The following is a 6,000-nucleotide window of genomic DNA, read 5'->3' on the forward strand; positions in this document are numbered from 1 at the left end:
AGATACATCTTCGGATGAAGCACTAGTGGTTTAGTTATGCGATTAGCCAATTGATTATGAAAATATTTTGTGATAATCTTTTATTGATTTTAATTATACAATTAATCAATCAATTAGTGTACACCTCTCCCTCCCAATGCAGCCTCAATGAGCTGCACTGCGGTATTGCCGGGCGCCGGAGGCGCCCCGGCAATGCCGCGCTGCAGCATATTTAATTATTTGGCATGGGGCGGTGTACTTTGCATGTATGTGTACTTGTTCGAGTTAATTTTCCTGCGCAAATGTACAGGATGATGCAATAGATGTGTGCAGTGTTCAGGCAAGGCTTGTCTTACCTGAAGGTGCAAGCAAAGGGTGAATTTGGCAGTTCCTTTGTTCCTGGAATAAATGGACAATCGCTTGCAACTTTGGCTTCAGGCCAAAGCCCCTGGAGCTTTCAATACAGTCTGGCACCCGGCCTTGCTCTCCAGATACCCTGCCTATGGTATCCAAGACCGACTCCACACATGGCTTACTGACTTCCTCTGCTCTTGTAATTATGTGACTTCAAAATAATCCTAAAAGTAGGTGATTACTAAAGCATGGAATCAAATTGCAAGTGCGTGTACGAGTAACATATTGGGAAGTATCAGAAAGGCGTAGCGTTTATACATGTACATGTGGTCGGCAAAACTTTTCAAAGTTAGTCTTTCTTTTCAAAGAAAGATCGTTTTATTTTCCCCTTGACCGGTGCATCTTCTACCTTTCAGGGAGTCTGTGAGTCATTGATGAACAGCTCCTTGAAGCCAGTATGCTAAGCTGGTGTCAAATAAAATAAAATAAAAAACACCTTTAGAGGCCATTTTTCCCCGCAAGCGGGGGTTGGCCTTTTGCGGGGACCGTGGTTGTTGTTTTTTGGTCCCCTTTTTGAAGCAATGTTTTACGGCCGGATTCCCTTCCTGCCGCCAACCCTGTTTGTCGCCTTTTACGACAAACAGGGAATTACCAGTGAACTGGTACTCAATTTGCCAACCTCGGAAGGCATGAACAGGCTGAGTCAACCCCCCTGGTGTTAATTCAGCGATCGACCGGGATTCGAACCCAGGATCCTAGGAATCCTAAGCTGGAATTCAGCGATCGACCGGGATTCGAACCCAGGATCCTAGGAATCCTAAGCTGGCACCCTAACCGCTAGCCCAACACCAGGCTAGTGTCAAATAAGATGGAAGATAATTTTTGTAAGATCGGTGTTTCTCTTGACGATGCTTGCCATAAGGAAACATACTGGAGACAGAAAGGTCTGTCATCTGTGGAAAGTTCATCTCCTTCTCAGAAGAATCTCCTGGAGTGGATGAATTATGGATGGCGTTCATCCTTTTATCACGTTCATCTGGCAGGGATCAGGTGACTGCGGGAGAGATCGTTCTCCTTGGGTTGGAAATCTCTGCGTCACTCTCTTCTGCACTATGCTGGCAAACTGGTTTATGCACAAGAGTTATATATATACCTGTGATGGTTCGCTCATAAATATTACCGATTAATCATCTTTTGCCCTTTTTTAGAGTTACCCGCCTTTACTAGAGTTACCCGAAACTCTAGACTCGAGAGTTCAGAGTTAAAAAATACCCGCCCTATGGCGAATGGACCGCAATCTTTTTCTTGTGCTGCTTTTGACTTTTTTATGGCATAGCTCATAGGGCAAAGCCGTGTAGAACAGTGTTTGTCCATATGTATGTATGTATGTATGTATGTATGTATGTATGTATGTATGTATGTATGTCCCCTCAAACGTATACCATCAGAGCTGAGGATCTGGTCACATGACAGGATGATGTGATTACGTCTGATGTCATTACGGCAGTACGGCGGCTGACTCTTTACACACCGCCATTTTAATTCCAATTTGTTCAGGCTGAACATATCGTCGAACCTGTCATATATCACAATCGCGATGCTCTACCTTCACGTTTTTCATTCAGTGTGAAACACAAACAAAGCGATTGTTAAAATGACCATCAAATATCGAAAACATCGGCGTTAGTATCTTGCAACAATACGGTACAATACGGTACAAAGCTTTATGCCGACACTTTGGACGGCTTTGGACAAATTAAGCCCAGGTTTCTTAATACAGTAGTGTATCGTTGCAGTAGTATAATTTTCGTAATAATAATAATATAGTAAATATAACCTTAAAACTTTATCGGCTGAAGTGATCTAATTCAAACTAGGTACAAGTCTGTCTAATGTTTAAGGATTAAGTGATTCGATTTTGGGATCAAATGTAAAATCTGCAATAGGTCTATAACTCGAGAATGGCAGAAGTGATCCAATTCAAATTTGGTACAGGTAGGTATAATATTGTAAAGATTAAGAGAATAGATTTTGGGGTCAAAGGTCAAATCTGTAATAGGTCTATAACTTGAGAACGGCTGAAGTGATCTCATTAAAACTTGGTACAGGTATGTATAATGTTGTAAAGATTAAGAGTGAATATATTTTGGGGTCAAAGGTCAAATCTGTAATAGATCTATAACTTGAGAATGGCTAAAGGGATTTAATTCAAACTTAGTACAAGTATGCATAATGTTGTAAGGATTAAGTGATTCGATTTTGGGGTCAAAGGTCAAAGGTAAAATCTGTAATAGGTCTATAACTCGAGAATGGCTGAAGTGATCCAATTTAAATTTGGCACAAGTATGTATAATGATGTAAAGATTAAATGATTAGATTTTGGGTTCAAGGGGTCAACGTTTAAAGGTCAAAGTCTGTAATAGGTCTATAACTTGAGAATGGCCAAAGGGATCTAATTTACAATTTGGCACAGGTATGTATAATGATGTTGTGGTGCTGTGCACACACGACTCGATTGCCAGAGAGGTAGGCCACAACGCGTTGGTACAACAAGAGTCTTTATTCAGAGCTCGCACTTCAGCACTGGGCGGGCTCGAGCTTCGAGCCCGCATATATCTCCCGTGGCCACGCCTTGCCCCCGGGCATGGCCGATCGGCCGAAAGGCGGGGCATGCATTTCAGTTCCCCACCTGGACGCTCACGCCACCCACTGGTGCACGGATTTATTGTCCCTTGTGCCCGCCACACGCACCTCCCCAGAATTCCCGCGCACCTGAAGGGTGAGCTTGCGGGGAAGCCGGATGACCCGGGCGAAATGCCCCCTGGCGATGCGTGCAGGGCTGGGGGGTAGCGGGACGGCGGGGCTGGGGGGTGCTGGGGGTCTGACCGCCGGGGGGCGGCCTCGACGCGGAGGCAGAGCTGCTTGCGGGGGGTGGTCCAGATCGAGGTGGGCCGGCTTGAGGCGGTCCACGGAGATACGATCCGGGGCGCCGCCAATGTCGACGGTGAAATATTTGTCCCCGGTCTCCAGCACGCGGTAGGGCCCGTCGTACGGGGGCCGTAGCGGTGCCCAGTGGGCGTCGTGCCGGACGAAGACGTACTCCCCCATGCGAAGCTCCGGGGTGACGTGGGAGGACGGGCAACCGTGGTGTGCCGTCGGCACCGGGGCAAACCTCCGGGCAGTCTCCTGCAGGGTGGCCACGGACCAAGAAGCCGTGGAGTCGGGGATAAATTCGCCCGGTACCCGCAGTGGTTGCCCGAAGACCAGCTCCACCGAGGACGCGCGCAGGTCGTCCTTGGGCGCCGTCCTGAGGCCCAGCAGGACCCAGGGGAGCCTGTCGGCCCAGCTGCCGTCGCGGAGGCTGGCCCGGAGCGCGGCCTTCATCGAGCGATGAAAGCACTCGCACAGGCCTTTGGCCTGGGGGTGGTAGGCTGTGGTGCGGTGCAGTTTGACGCCGAGCCCTTGCGCCACCATGCCCCAGAGCTCCGAGGTGAACTGGAGGCCGCGGTCAGACGAGATGTCCGAGGGGGCGCTGAACCGGGCAACCCAAGTGGCGATGAAGGCTTGCCCCACATCCGCCGCAGACGTTGCCACCAATGGCATGGCCTCCGGCCACTGTGTGGTGCGGGCCACCATGGTGAGGAGGTGGGTGAACCCCCGCGAGGGGGGCGCAGCTCCCACCAAGTCGACGTGGACGTGGTCGAACCGACGCTCGGGCACCATAAACGGGGCCTGGGCCTGGGTGTGGCGGTGGACCTTTGCACGCGAGGCACGTCCTGGCCCAGTCGCGGACGTCCTTCCTGAGGCCATGCCAGACGAACTTCGCCGCGACGAGCCGATTGGTTCAGCCGTTGCTGACCCCCGAACGCGCCATGGCTACCAACACCGTCGCAATCAAACTCCCTGAGTTTTGGGAAGCACAAGCAGACGTTTGGTTTGTGCAAGCCGAAGCTCAGTTCCAACTCCGGGGCATCACGTCGGGGTCACCAGTGTGGTGCTGTGCACACACGACTCGATTGCCAGAGAGGTAGGCCACAACGCGTTGGTACAACAAGAGTCTTTATTCAGAGCTCGCACTTCAGCACTGGGCGGGCTCGAGCTTCGAGCCCGCATATATCTCCCGAGGCCACGCCTTGCCCCCGGGCGTGGCCGATCGGCCGAAAGGCGGGGCATGCATTTCAGTTCCCCGCCTGGACGCTCGCGCCACCCACTGGTGCACGGAATTATTGTCCCTTGTCTGCGGTGGCGGCCGCGGCGGACGTGCTGGCAGCGGTGGTGGTGGCGGCGGCGGCGGTAGTGGGCGGGGTGCAGCAGCGGCCACGAGGGAAGCCGGGGGCGCTGGAGCCTCCACACCAGGAGCCACTGCGGCAGCACCGTACACCGACCGCGTGTCGCAGGCCGCGAAGCTGCGGTAAAGATTAAATGATTAGATTTTGGGTTCAAGGGGTCAAAGGTTAAAGGTCAAAGTCTGTAATCGGTCTATAACTTGAGAATGGCTAAAGGGGTCTAATTAAAACTTGGTACAGATATGTATAATGACGTAAAGATTATCTGATTAGATTTTCGGTTCAATGAGTCAAAGGTCAGAGGTCATGTCAGGTTAAAATGTGCTAACTTGGGCACAGCTGAATGGATTTAAATCAAACTTGATACAAGTATGTATAATGATGTAATAATGTGGTCAGAGGCATATCAGTCGATGTCATGACATTGAAGAGTGCTGTTATAGTTTTTCAGGTTTTGTTCATGAGTACTAAAGCTAAAAATCTCATCGATCACGCCTACTACTTGAGAATCCATGTGTCATCCTATGTCATATATATTAGTTTGTCAATTTTTATTGTTTTCTTTGCCATGTGGCAAGTAGGATTTGTCTCAATAGGATGGTGCATGGATAGTTAGGGCACTTGCTTTTGAGCTGGCTATTCTGCGTTGGATTCCTGCACCGGCTATAACTAACCGATTGGTGCTTCACAGGCAGGGTAGTACATCACACAAGTAAACAGTCCCTCGGATGGATGTTAAACTGGCTGTCTCATATCGTTTAACACCGTTTCCTGCAATTGTATGTAATGGGGAGCTACATTTGAAAAATAAATCGATAAAAGGAGAAGGAGGGGATTGGAAGAGACTAAGTTGGGTGGGGAAGAAGATGGAAGGGAAATATGGTTATAGAGAAAGAAATATGAAGAAAGGACATGCAGAAACCTCACCCACCCTAAAACCAACATTCCCAACTACCTATATCTGTTGAAATCCAGATAATTATCCCGCGCATGCAAAGCGAAAAGCGGGGTTATGCAATTGGTTCATGTCTGTCTGTTCGTCTGTCTGTCTTATCAGTTTACTAGGAAAATTATCCATCCACAGTGATGGGAAAAGTTTATGCTAATCTCTGTATTTAAATTAATTAATGGACTTGAAAAGGATAATTGTGTTGCACTCTTGGCTTCACTCAGAGCCAAGGTTCTGAGCTACTTATACTGTCCACCGTGAAATGGTGGTGCAACATCAGGCAGCGGAGGTTGAATTTGTCTAAAAAGAGGGAAAATATCCTCCTTGCAAAATAAAATTTGCCATTGATCAACATTATTCATGCCTGTTCTCCCATAATTTCAAAAGTGAAGGTTGAGCTTTTCAAATGAAACACGGGAAGAAGCTACCGTC

The sequence above is a fragment of the Myxine glutinosa genome, chromosome 10 (assembly GCF_964187855.1).
Source record: "Myxine glutinosa chromosome 10, kmMyxGlut1.1, whole genome shotgun sequence".
In the NCBI taxonomy this organism is placed as follows: domain Eukaryota; kingdom Metazoa; phylum Chordata; class Myxini; order Myxiniformes; family Myxinidae; genus Myxine; species Myxine glutinosa.